Source organism: Protopterus annectens, chromosome 1.part1, assembly GCF_019279795.1.
Source record: "Protopterus annectens isolate FY-2018-M chromosome 1.part1, PAN1.0, whole genome shotgun sequence".
Lineage (NCBI taxonomy): Eukaryota > Metazoa > Chordata > Ceratodontiformes > Protopteridae > Protopterus > Protopterus annectens.
The window spans coordinates 1,127,286,602-1,127,301,474 of record NC_056726.1 but is presented as its reverse complement, the minus strand read 5'-3'; positions in this window follow the sequence as shown (position 1 = coordinate 1,127,301,474).

Sequence of the window (14,873 nt, the reverse complement as noted above, 5' to 3'; positions counted from 1 at the left end):
AAGTTACCTCAGATAGTCAGATACCAATATCAAAACATAAAGTAAAGGCAGTTGGAGTAACAAATGCTACTGTTACGTATCCTGTTTCAGAACCTATACCCATATTTTACTGGTAAACTTGCTAGAGAGATATTCGTTATGCAAACTGGGTTGTAATATTTACTGTACACCAGAAGGGGTGTATCTGGATGTTCCAACAGCATCATAGGAGGAAGTATTAGCAATCCCAGTGAAAGCTGAGGAACAGCCTGTTTAAGGCATACAGACAGCTAAAAACTGCTGCAGCAGGTACCTGCTAACTTATGGGCTACACATGCTAATGAAGTAGTGTGTTTGACACCTAGTAATACTTTGTGTGTTTGACACCTAGTAGTACTTTGTGTGTTTGGAATGCTAATGAAGTAGGTATACTAAATTTGCAGAACTAGTAAAAATAAAACTGAATCCATCCAAATTTCTCTCTAGAGTTCCGCACTATTCAGTACGGCCAGAAGCAGAACAGGGAATCAAACCTGTAATTCAGTCCTTAATAAGACAAAGAATAACACTGCCAGCTAAAAGCCCTTGTAATACTCCTATTCTCCCTGTAAAGAAGCCAGGAAAGGATACTTAGGTTTGTGCAAGATGTGAGGGCTGCAAACAATGCAGCATTACCAACTTTTCCTGTGGTCTCACATCCAGCCACAATACTGAGTTGCATACCACCTACAGCAAAATAGTCTTCTGTGATAGATCTGAGTTCGGCATTCTTTTCTATACCTATCCACCCTGAAAGTCAGTTTCTGTTCACCTTTACTTATAAGGGACATCAGTATACATGGACACAGTTACCACAGAGAAAGACTGAATCTCCTTCATTATTTTCTCAAATTCTAAAAAAAAATTTAGAAGATGTGACATTTCCAGGTGGATTTGTGGTAGTGCAAAATGTAGATGATTTACTAATAGCATCAGATTCTTTTTAGCAGTGTCAGTACATCTTTTAACTATCACTGCGGAAAAAGGACATAAGGTATCAAGAGAAAAGTTACAGTTATGGTCATCTCAAGTACATTATCTGGGTCATCTCTCAGGGTAGCAGGCAGATGTTACTATCTCATATTGAGGCAATAAGTCTGCTACAGCTAACACAGTCTGCCCAGCACCTATGAAACATAGCAACACCAGTGTCTCAGCCACCAAGGCTGTAAGGCATAACACTCAAAAACAAGTTTTCTTGTCATTAAAGACTCAATAGTGAGACACACGGATGTCCCACTCACCAGGTTGGACAAGGAGAAAGTCACGGTCAGCTGCCTGTCCAGTGCCAGGATTCACCAAATCATGCATGCACTCAGGTCCCTCAGCAACAAGTACTGTTATGACTCTATCATAGTTCATGTTGGTGTGAAAGACTTGAGATGTACCCCACTGGACTATATGACGACAGACATGGTTGAGCTCTCTATGTGTCCCAGGCAGGTATGTCCCTAGCCTTGAGCAGCATACTATCCTCATCTAGAATGATGCCACAGTATAAACAAAAAAAATGATTAATTTCAATAATTGGCTTAATTTTTGGTGTCATAGGTTCATAGATTAGTACTAAACTAACTGCCCTTGCAAGCCATTTTAAGCCTAGCAAATTATCCCTTGTGAGACTCAAACCCTGCAGCTTGTGTTTGTAAGGCAAACACCTTAACCATTAAGCCACCCTCCCATTTCAAGAGACTCTGGTTCCTGTCTGTCTGGAAAGCCATGATCGACAAACCTGCTCTGCCAGAGATGGTTTGCACCTGGCACTCCTAGGTTTTCGGTTGCTGGCAAAGACTCTTGCCTTCCCATAGTACCTATTTAGGCAAGTTCTTGAAATCAACATTACTGCATAAAATTAACCAATCAGAACAAAATAAGGGTCGCTGCTAAATGCTAAATGTTTAAATGAAAAGGAAAATGACTGCCCCCAACTTGCAGTCATTAGCAAACCTGGTCAGCCAAAGGTAATCTACATTTGCACTGACTTCAGAGAAGTAAATTTTGAAGAGGAGAGGTCCCATCACTGAGCCCTTTGGTCCACCAATAGTAACTAGCTTCTTGCTGGATCTGGATTTCCCCATTCTAACAACATGTGTCCTGTCAGCAATTTGGCTAACCATCTGGTGACACTGGGATTAATGCCCAGTTTTGAGTTTATCTGCAATACCAGAGTGGGGAATTGTGTTAAATGCCTTAGCCAGGTCAAAGTATGCAATATGCACCGCTTTACCCTCATCCATGGCCTTGGTAACTTTCTCAAAGAAGTCCACTAGATTGAGAAAGCTATCTTGATGAAGCCAAACTGGGTTGGGTCCAATGTTTGGAGATTTCGTATGACATTCTTAAACAGGTCCATGATTATTCTTTCAATGGCCTTGCATATGAGACCAGTCAATCTTATGGGTCTGTAATTTCCTGGATCTGTTGATGGTCCCCCTTTATGTACAGTGATGATTACTGCTGTCCTCCATTCCCCAGGGACAAAGCCTCTCTGGAGGCTGTGATTAAATAGAGATCCTAATGGGCCTGATAAGTCATGTTTCAAGCTATTTAAGAGGCATCCTGGGACATTGTTGGGACCCCTCGGGGCCATGTCTTTAGCATTAGAGAGGGCAGTGAGGACCTGTTCTTCTATGGTAACTGATAGAGGAATGATGGAGTATATTTACTGAGAGATAACCGGAAGTGATGGGGGTGAAATTTAGGCTGACTTTATTAGCCAGCAGATTTGCTATATCGTCTAGCTGGGTATACATGATGCCATCTGTGAAAAAGTGAAAACACTGTCATCTGTGTTAGCATGTCTGGCATGAGATTTGGTTATATTCTCAGAGTAACTTGTAATGTATGCCAGTATGTCTAATTGTGAAAATGTAAATAAGTTTTTAAAATGTTGAGTAAATATAAATAAGCTTTTAAAATGTTCAATAGCTCCCTGTTTATACAAAATGTTTAAAGAATCTCTCAGTGTTTTGATACATTTCTAATTGCACATGTTTGTGAGGGAGATTCTAAAATAAAAACTGTCTGCAGAGAATCAGCTGAACAGTAGGTGATGTCATTAGAAGGTTTCTGGTTGCCAGATGATTATTTGAACTGACTGACAGGAAAAAGAACCTTTTCAAACAGTTGACTGTTATTTTTAAAATAGTTAGTTGAGACTGTTAGTGATGAGCAGTTTGTGAAGAACAGCAGTTAGTGAAGAGTGGCAATCAGTGGACACCCAAGGAAAAGGATTCACCAAAACTATAAGACTGCCTTTCCCTTGCTGTTATATTTAGATTAGATCAGGGACAGTATTCTCTACTTAGATTAGGAAAGGTTAGTTATTTAGATAGAGTTTTTCTAAGATGATGGATTTATATTTTACAGTTTAATTTTATATTTCTGGTGATTGAATTCTGGTGTTTATTGAAAGTTACTGATTTACATTCTTGTAATCATTTTACTTATTATTAAATGTTTTCATTAATTTACATTGTGGCTGAATAGTGAGTGTGTTCTTTAAAGATTAGAGAGTGATTATACCTGTTTGATGCTCCCCAGGTCACCTCAAAGGCCTGGCTGCTTCTGGTCATAGCTATCATTTATTTTGATATTTAATTTTTAACAAGTAATCGTGCTTTGAAGGGCGTCTAGACTTGTCTGACTCTGGTGGCAATTTGTACCATTTGTATTGGGGAGGGGACACAGCTGGAAATCTGTGTCAAGCTTCTCATAAGTGTTTAGTGTGTGTGAGATTTAAATTTATTTTGAGTGTGAGTGAGTTGTAGGTCTTAAAACTGAGACACATCACTCTGAAGTGTAGGATAAGGGATTACATTTGGGGTGGACAGAGGTATATAGTCCAGTCCCAGGAAACAGAGCATGTTCCTATTGAGCTCTTAAGGGAAATTGGAATTTTATTCTAGTGTGGTCTCTGCTCTGGTGTTTTCCGTGACGCTCCCACACTGGTGTCAGTGGTGGGAATTGAGGTTCCTTAATTACTGATCTAGGTTTTAAGTGGGGGATGTCACACCATCTCCAAATAACTCTGCACATTATTGGGTGTTGCCCTTAAGAAGGCTAGTTTTGCCTCAAAGTTGGCTTTTTTGAAGAACGGACTAATCTCTCAAGTAGCTTGCTTAAACTAACGAGAAAGTTTTTGCCCTGTTGTGCATGTGCTCTCCTACTTCTGGACAGGATTTTCTTTATTTACTTCTATTACAGTTTAACCTAGGTTTATTTTGGTCTGGTACTGCTCTTTCTAGGCAGCTATTTATATGGTTGCATGGCGCTTTTGTGTATACCTCAGCATAGGCCTCCATAATTTCTGGGTATAGGGAAGCTAATATATTAGCTATGCCTTTGTGTAACAGTAGGTAGTTAGCCTTAGAAAGGTTTTTAAAGGTTCTGGAGATAGATGGGGGTTTCAGCTTTATATTTATTTCAAAGGAGACTACTTTGTGATTTGATCTAACCAGTGAGGACATCACACTTGGGGAATGCAATGCTTCCCCTTCCTTGTGAGTAACAGGTCTAAGATATCTGTATCCCTACTGGGAGTACAGACTAGCCGTTCCAGGGAATTTGCATTGCCAAAGTCTAAAAATCTTTAAGATTGCAAGTGAGTGGTTGTGTAAACTTCCCAGTTAGTAGAGGGATAGTTGAAATCACCCATGGGTATGGTGTTGAATTGAATGGTAAGAGACTCTAGTACATTCAGGTATAAGGTATGGTTCTCTGGGCCATGGTGGGGGACCTATAGGCAGCAAGGATATGGTAAGGGATTTTGCCTATGATTAGTTTGACATGGAGTAGCTCAAAAATGTCATACTGTTTGACCAGCCTTGAGGTGTGCTTATCTTTTACATAGAATGAAACAACTCTACCTTTTGTCCTTTCATATGTAGCCAGTTTTGTGTATGTATGAAAGGTGTTGTAACCATGCACTACTGCTATGCTTTCCACAGCTCCAGACCATGTTTCTGTAACTGCAAAGACATCTACATTCTTCAGGGTGAGGAAAGCTTCCAAGGAGTGCTGTTTTTTTGCTGAGACTCCTACCACTGAACAGTAACACCTTTAGCTTATCATGAGACAATTTTGCTATGTTGGAAAGTTTATTTGTTTGGCAATGCCGAAAAAGGGCACTATAGAGGTGGATAATGATTTGGCCAATGTCCAAAAGCCATGTGGCAACAGGGAAAGACCATCCTAGCAAAACATTTTGGCCTGTCAATCATGTTCTCCCAAGCTAACAAATATTGGACCCCCTTGGAGTGATACCAGTAATTAAGCTTGTTAATTACTTCCATAGGGATTACAAGGGATAAGAAACTAAGAGTAATGCAACTCACCGCCAGAAGTCTACACCTCAAGATGCATGCACTCGAAACTCTCCTTAGCAAGGAGAACATCGATATCTGTGCAGTAACAGAAACCTGGTTCAAGGCTCCCGAGAGCACCCCAGCACTACCAGGTTATACCTCATGCCATGCTTTTCGGCCCCAAAACTTGGACCGAACCAGAAAAGGAGGGGAGTATCAATATTCGTCAAAGATACCCACACCTCCAGGTTGGTGGCACAGCACGAAGCATCAGAGACTATCCATGTGCAACTAACAGTGGGTAAAACTGCCTTCCAGTTTATAGCCTGCTACAGACCACCCTCCCAAACCCAGGAACCCCACTCGGCCTTCCTGAGAACACTGGAAAATATGAAGGTCTCTCCAAACACCATTATATTGGACGACTTCAACTAACCAAACATAGACTGGGAGCATTACTCTAGCTCCAACAACCTAGCTCAAAGGTTCCTAGAATTTATAAACTCAAATGCTATGGAACAACTTGTTGCCACTCCCACAAGAGGGGAAAACATACTGGACCTGATCATCACCAACATGGGGACTCTATGCTCCAGACCAGAAGTGTATCCCTCACTGGTAAGATCAGACCATAAACTAATCTCACTGGATATTCACATCCCGACCCCACCCCCTGCCCAGAAAACCACAGTAAAAAACTTCTCTAAAGCAAATTTTACACTCCTCAAAACCGAGGTGGAATCCTTCAAAGCCCCCGGGCCTGTGGAAAATACAGCCCAGACCGCAGAATCCTTTATATAAGCATTCTATGAGCACCTTCAGGAATGCACGGATCATGCAATCTCAAATAAAACCAAGACCCAATCCTCCAAAGGCAGACGTCCTGTCTGGTGGACCCCAGCCATAAACAAACTATACAATAGAAGGAAGAAGCTACTACACGATAGAGCAAAATCTCAAAAAGGGAAGGCATCTCTGATCAGTGTTAGCAAAAAACAATGGGCACTCATAAAATTGTCTAAGGCCAGCTTCGAGAGAAAAACTGCACAGGACACTAAGGATAGTCACAACGCTTTCTTTAGTTATGTTAGGAACCTGGGTGGGAATTCCCAGATATGCTCAGAATTAGTCCAAAATTACAAAAAATACACCGAACCCACAGACATTGCCAACATCCTAGCTGACAGGTTCAGAGCAAACTCCCCCCCCTCCCCACCAAAAGGGCAAATATCTATCCCAGCAGAGTGCTGCCCCCCTGACATCTCAGATGCTCAGGTAAGAGCCTCTCCAAAGCAAAAACACTGCATCAATGGGACCAGACGGTGTCCCGGCTGCCTACATGAACTCCAAGAAGAGCTAAACCCAAACATAAAACTACTGTTCAATCTCAGCCTTACCACAGGATATGTACCCAAAGAGTGGCGTACAGCAACAGTGGTCCCTCTCCACAAAGGTGGTGCCTCAACGGATCATGGAAACTATCACCCCATAAGCCTGACTAGCTTGGTCTGCAAAGCTATGGAAAGGATCATCATGGACCTCATAAATAAAGATATTGGGGACCTACAGACACTGGATCCTACCCAGTTCGGCTTTGTTAAGGGCAGATCCTGCCTCTTAAACCTGGTCGATTTCTTTGAAAAAGTCACCAAGGCCATTGACGAGGGGAAGGTGGTCCACACAGCCTACCTGGACCTCGCAAAAGCCTTCGATACAATACCCCACTGGCATTATAGATAAGCTCACCAGCTTAAATATAAACCCCTATGTCACTAGATGGGCTGCAAACTGGCTCAAGGACAGAACCCACATGGTTAGAATTGCTGGAGCCATGTCAGACTCCAAACCAGTTACAAGTGGCGTCCCACAAGGCTCAGTCCTGGGACCTCTCTTGTTCGGTATATATTTCTCGGAGGTACAGGCCAACACAGAAGGACTGTGGCTGACCAAGTTTGCAGATGACTGCAAACTGGGCGCCATAATCGACTCTCCAGCCGACACAAGCATCCTCCAAAAGGGCCTCATAGAAACAGACAACTGGTGCCAGAGCCATGGCCTCAAGCTAAACGCCAAAAAGTGTATAGTCATCCCTTTAGGGAAAACAAAGTGCCCACAAATTACCACATAGATGGTAATCCATTAAGTACGGAAGTAGTAATTAGGGCCCTGGGGACCCAAGTTGATAGCAATCTCTCATTTGACAACCACGTGGCCAAAGTGGTTAGAAAAACATCTTATATAGCCCACCTAATCATGAAGGGATTCACATCTAAATCAGGGGAGATCATCGTGCCTCTTTACTCATCCCTCATCAGGCCCATAATTGAGTACAATGCCCCTTTTGGGATGTACCTTACCAGACACCTGCAGCAACTTGAAAGACCCCAAAAGTACCTCATCAAGAGGATCAAAGGGCTCAAACAGATGCCATATACTGCCCGGTTAAAGAAACTCCAGCTCTACTCAGTGGCATACCGCCTGCTCAGAGGCAATCTGTGCCTGATGTATAAAGCCATGTCCAACCCGGAATTAATGGACATGCTGCCCCTCAGAAAATCCAAATCTCATCGAGCTACGCGCTCGAGAGACTTGAACCTCAGCACTGAAATAAATAGGACATGCTGGAGGGACAGATTCATAACCCAGAGGCTCCCTTCACTCTGGAATAAAATCCCAGTCCAGGTTAGGCAGAGTCCCTCACTGATTCTCTTCAAGAGGAATCTTGATGAGTGGATAGGGGATCGTAGGTTTACCCTGGGTATCACTTCTGTGTCACTGTTAGACAGAGGCACAGTATACTAACCTCGAAAAAGGGCATAGCAAAATTAATTTAAAATGGGTGGCGAAAGCCAAACACACTCTGGCTAGGCTTATAAATGCCCTAGGGCAGATAGCCTAGTATGAACCTATGAACCTTTGATATCAATTTATTAAAGACAACGTTATGTTGGTATTCTGGCATCATCCTTGAAGAAGGCAGAATGCTGATCAATGTTAGGCTCATACCCACCTGAAACGCATATGCTGAGAGCTCAAAAATCCCTCTCTTTTGTTATATTCCAGGGAGGTACGTCTCAGGTCATACTGGTACTTATTTTTAGTGATCTGAGTGGTTGCATAATCTGGTGAATCCTGGCCTCTGATAAACCACTAACTGTGACCATCTCCTTATTCTGTCTGGTAAGAGGGACATCAGTGTTTCTCATAATGGAGCCTCTTATGACCAAAATATTGGGTTGTGTGGTTTTATCTCTTATGGACTCAACAGATGAGACGCTATATGGAATAGTTTTATGTCTTGTGGTGGGAGCTGTCTTGCTTCTGTGCACGTGGACTTGCTGAGGACTGTGTTTGGGAGACCTTTGAGGCTTGGGTAAGTTACATTTGAGCACCTCTGCATATATGGATCTATGTGTCTGATTCTTAGTGTGCTGTGTGTGTGTGTGTGTGTGTGTGTGTGTGTGTGTGTGTGTGTGTGTGTGTGTGTGTGTGCGTGTGTGCGTGTGTGTGTGTGTGTGTGTGTGTGTGTGTCTCACTGACAACCTATTTGTTTTTTGCGTCTGTGAGACTCGCCTCCAGTGACATTGTGTAACTAGATGTCTCACATACTCTATTCATCTATTACAGAATTAAGTGCTCATCAGTAAACATGAGGCAACTGCTACTTGCTCAGGATGTGCACGTCCACCAGGCTGGCTACAAATATAGCAGAAAAGTGCCTATCTATGGTTGCCGGTCCTTAATATGTGTTTTACAACATAAAACAAAACAAACAAAAAAATGAGGGGTGTTTGCAAATGGAGGAGGTTTGCCTGCTTAAAGTAGTGTAATCTTGAGCTACCTGATGCAGCAGTGCTGCTCAGCATACAAACCAGTTGCTCCTTGAGCAGCGAGTGACTGTGGAAATTGTAAAGAGGGTACTTATAAGTTTGGGTGCTTTAGTGTTATTTAAAGCTAACTAAATGTGGCGATTCTGCTCAGCATGCAAACCAGTTGCTCCTTGAGCAGTGCTGGACTGTGAGAAATTTCAGAGATAGTTCTTATAGGGAAAAAACAAATTTCTCGGTGCTTGAGCCTATAAGTGTCACCCCTGAAGGGGACTCTGTGTCCAGTGGGCCTACCTGGTTAACAAACAGGCTATTATTATTTTGGTCTTGTAGTGTAGTTTTCTGTGTACTAGCTTAAACAATCATGTCTGATGAGTGGAGATTCGGAAAATTATGTGAAGGGGTAAATCAAATCATAAAATAGGGACATGCCTCTAAAAATTGGTACATCATGCACACGGATAAATAAGGCCTAAAAAAATAAAAAAGGAACATTCCAAAAATTAGGGACAATTGAGAGGTCTGTGTATAATTAGAACTAATTTGCCTTTTTGGAATGTTAATTTATAAGCCATCCACAATTCATGCAAGTTTTAATAATGTCATTTTTCATGACTTCAGTTTCACCTGAAACAATTTCCTTAATACGTTCAATGCTCTACCTAGATATTCCATCCTAATGATTTAATTCAGAATTATATAGAATACCCTTGTAAAGATGGCTGACTACTGCATCACACTGTGGGTTCTGCTTTTCACTAATAATTTTGTATCATTACAGGTATTTGTATAAAATGCCCAGAAGATTACTGGTCAAACGCCAAGAAGGATCTCTGCATTCCAAAATATGTCGAATATTTTTCCTATGAGGATCCCTTGGGTACATCACTTGCTGCTGTTGCTGTTGTGTTCTCTCTGATGGTAGTGAGCATTCTCTGCATCTTCATCAAACAGCATGATACGCCAGTCATCAAAGCAAATAACTGAAAAGTCACCTACTTTCTCCTTATAAGCAACCTGTTATGTTTGCTGACTGCTTTAATATTTATTGGTCCCCCCAAAAATGAAACATGCATTTTCAGACAACCAGCCTCTGGTATATTCTTTTCCATCTGAGTTTCTGTTGTGCTTGCCAAGACTGTTACTGTAGTGATTGCTTTTAAAGCAACAAAACCAGGAAGCCGACTAAAAAACTTAGTTGGGTCAAAGACATCGGGCAGGATTCACGAAGGCTTGCACGGAGTCTAAGAGTAGTGTAAGACTCCATGCAGCCTTCGCGATCCAGGAACAGCCCAAAGTCCGTGTAACAGACAAGCTAATACGTCTCTTACACGGAGTGGGCGTGGATAAGCTAATCACCTCACTTGCAGCCGAATAGCATGCAAATGAGGATGATTAGCGATCCAGGAAGCCCGATGTTTAAACCCAGCGCAGCCCCGCGCAAACGAGCTGCGCTGTATAAAACATAAAAATGAAGGTTATAAACCCACAAATGTGGGTTTTATGCAATACATGGAATGTCAATGCAGGGACCAGCAGACCAAAACCAACATGGCCACCGTGTAGTGGTTGCTAAGGGGGGAAGCTGAGTCTAAGACATGTAACTAAGCATTAGTAGGCAATCTGATGCAAATGAGTGTTAGGATACTGAGTTCCACTGTCACATAGCAAATGAGCACAGTCTGAGTAGTGTAAGAGTTACAGAAGGGGGAGGAACAGAGTAGGAGATAGGTGACATCACAGGGGGGAATAGTAGAAAGAAATGCAGTTCATTGGAGGTCAGAGTTACATGACAGATGCCAGACAGATATCATGGAAAGAGGTGTGCCACTAGATAAGCATGAGAAAGTCAAGAAATGGAAGGTGTACACTATTGCCTACACCGAAGTTTCTTGCTGGGTGTGCATGTGCACGTGTGCGCGCCATGAAGTGCGAGTAAGGCAGTGTGCATGCGTGTAAGGCAGACTGAGCATGTGGGAGCGTGTTGGGAGATGTTTAACACTGTTTGTGCGGGTGTGCATGCGTTTTAATCTGAATAAGCAGATTCTGAACCGTGTAAGCATGTGTGCGCACGTGTAAGCCACTGTGAGTATGTTTCTGCTGGTTTACACACGGCTCCTCCCTGAGGAAACAGAGAGGAAAAAGGAAGCAACAGATCTAGTAGGAAGCTAGCAAGGAATACTGCTGGAGCTAGCAGGTGAAAACAATTAGAAGCAGGCAATTACACAGGCAGAATAGTAGCCCAGCCCAGCACTTAAAACTCTGCAAACAGCAGTGCAGGATGTTTCTCTCAAGAGACACTGCAAGACAGGAGTAAGTTATTAGAAGTGAAAACTGAAAAAGCTGAACTCAGAGCAGAAATGTTAGGGGCTGCCATAGCTGTCATAATGAGACATAGGCGACTTGCTGAGGGTGGTGACAATGCAGATGGTGCCAGACAACCCACAGTGAGGAGACGGAGAAGAGTGTACAGGCTCAGGGTCACCTACCACGGGTTACATGAGCTGGAGATAGTAGAGCGCTATAGAGCGGACAGAGACCTCCTGCAGCAAATAGTGGAGCTGTGCAGGCCACGCCTCACACACAGAACCAACAGAGGGGAACCCATCCTAGTGGAAACCAAGGTATGTGTTGGCCTAAGAATACTAGCAACAGGTACCTTCCAGAGACCAACTGGTGATATGATGGGATATCACAGGCATCAGCCTCCAGGGTACTGCACCAGTTCCTGGATGCCATGTCAGCACATGTCGGTGATCATATATATTTCCCCAATGCCCGTGAGGTATTGGCCAGCAATATGCGTCTCTTCCAGCAAATAGCAGAATACCCTGAGGTAGTGGGTGCAATAGACTGCACGCACATACGCATCAAAGCACCAGCCGGTGAGCGGGGTAGGGCATACATCAACCGCAAGGGCTTCCCCTCCATCAAATGCCAGGTCGTGTGTGATGCCCAAAGCATAATAATGAATGTGTGTGCTGGCTGTCCTGGGAGCTACCATGATTCCCACATCTGGCATTTGACGCAGCTGTACCAGACATTTGCCAATGGGGACATCCCGCACGGACACCTAGTGGGGGATGCAGGTTATGCACTGGAGCCGTGGCTGATGACACCCATCAGAAACGCACACACACCTGAACAGGAATGCCATAATGAGGCACACGCACAAACACGTAATGTAATAGAGCGTGTGTTTGGGCTGCTCAAGTCACGGTTCCGGTGTCTGGACACATCTGGTGGAGCCTTGCAGTACACACCAACTACATGTACCCAAATTGTCATGGTATGTGCTATGCTACATAATATGATCTTGGGAAAACAGCTGCAGCAGGACCAGCATAGGGCCGGGCCAAAAAGCCCCCACCATTGCCAAGGCCATCACAGGCAGAGCGTGACTCAGAGGAGGAACAACCTGAGCCTGCCCCAGTAGGCAGAAGGAGGCGTGCCCAGTATGCCCTGGCCTTGGCAAAGAGGCAACGCATAGCACATACACTGGCTCAGTAGGAACCCTGGTAATGATACCCCCTCTGACTCACTCAAATAATAACATGGATGCCTACAATGACATGACCTGCTCACAAACATGTACAGGGAAGTGTAATATGCGCATCCGACAGAGGCAGCCCTGCAGCACCACCTGAGGCATGAATGCCATGTGTTAAGTAATGTAACACCATGTACTATATGCACACCTGAGGACCCTGACTAACATCCTACCCTCACCAAGCATCATGTCACAATATGACAATGAGATGATCAAGTGCAATAATTGACTGAAGTATCGCAGTTAGTCAAAGGGGATCCAATGTGTGCCAGTCTGGGATGACATGCTGAGCATGACATGATGCTCCACCTGCTAGGACTGGCATGCACCTATCAGTGCAGGCCGTATGGATACTGGCAAAGGCTGTTGTTACCCACAGTGTGCCCTGAATAGGTAAGGCTCAAACACACAAACCTATCTCCATAGGTATCAAAAGGGATAAGAATAAGATAAGGGATAAGTCGAAACAGCAAGATGCATGCAGTCTAAACTCACCCAGTATGGAGAATGTTGATATCTGTGCTGCAACAAAAAACTGAGTCAAGGCTCACAACAGCACCCTAACACTTCCAGGTTACAACTCATACTGTGCTGTACAGCCTCAAAACATGGAACAAGCTACAAAAGGAGGGTGACTAGCAAGAATTGTCAAGGATAACCACACCCCCATGTTGGTACCACAACAAGAAGCAGCATGGACTAGCCATGGTCAAGTAACAGTGGCTAAAACTGCCCCCCAGTTTATAGCCTGCTACAGACTACTGTCCCGACACCAGGAACTGCACCTGGCCTATGCTGGAATACATGAATATATCAAGTCCTCCAAACCACATTATATTGGGTGACTGAAAATACCCAGACATAGACTGGGAGCATTATACTAGCACCAACAGTGTAGGATAAAAGTTCATAGAATCCATAAACCAAAAGGCCCAGGAACAACGTACCACTCCCACAAAGAGGGGTAAGCATACTGGATGTGATAATCAGCAACATGGGTACTGGATGGCAAGACGAGAAGTGTATTGCTCACTGGTAAAACCAGACCATAGAGTAATCACACTGGATATACAAATCCTGACCACAGTCCCTGGACAGAAAACCACAGTGGAAAACATGTGTAAAGCAATATTTGCACTCCTCCAAACTGATGTGGAATCCATTAAAGGTCCTGTGCAGGTGCAAAATATGGGCCACACCTCAGAACCTGTAATACAGCCATTCCATGAACACTGCCAGGAATGCTTGGATTATGCAATCCTAAATTAAAACAATACACAATGCCATACACGCAGGCATCTGGCATGGTGGACACCAGCCATAACCAAACCATGCAAGAGAATGAGGAAGCTACTACATGATAGAGCAAACATAAAAAATGAAGTAATCACTGATCAGTAGTATGGCAATAAAATATGTCCACACATACAATCCACTAAGGCCAGCCACAACAAGTTGAATCTGTGAATCCTGAGGCAATGTTACACCTGCCCCAAAGTACACAGACAACCCCCAACTACACCCAAGAAATACACATATATGTGAGAGATGCAACCATCTATCCAAACTGGAGGCTCAGCTCCCTCAACTCAGTACTCCCAAAACTAGTCAGGAGGAGAAGGTAACCACACACACCACAAACACAGTCCCACATAGACCTATCACAACTGCAAACCAAACACATAAACACAGAAAAACATTCCCGGAGGCACAAATTACAAACACAGCACACCAACAGAGGCCTCTAAAGCAGACACCCAATCAAACAACCTCCAAACATAGCACATGCAACACAAGGTACACAAAGCTGGTGTGCCAAACAGTCACAGGCCAGAAGGAGAAACAACATGCCTGATACAGTTGTAATAGGTGACTCCATAGTCAGACACACTGCTGTCTCGCACACCAGACTGAACAAGGGAAAGGGTACAGTAAGCTGCCTGTAGGCTGCCACAATACGCCACATAACAGAAGTATGCAGGTCAGTCCAAAGCAAGTAGAAATATGATGCAGTCATAGTCCATGCTGGTGTGAATGACCTGAGATGTACCTCCCTAGACTACATGAAAAGAGACATAGATGAGCTCTCTGATTATGTAGTCCAGGCCGGTATGACACTCACCGTTTGCAGCATCCTACCCTTACCAAGAATAATGCCACAGTACAAACACG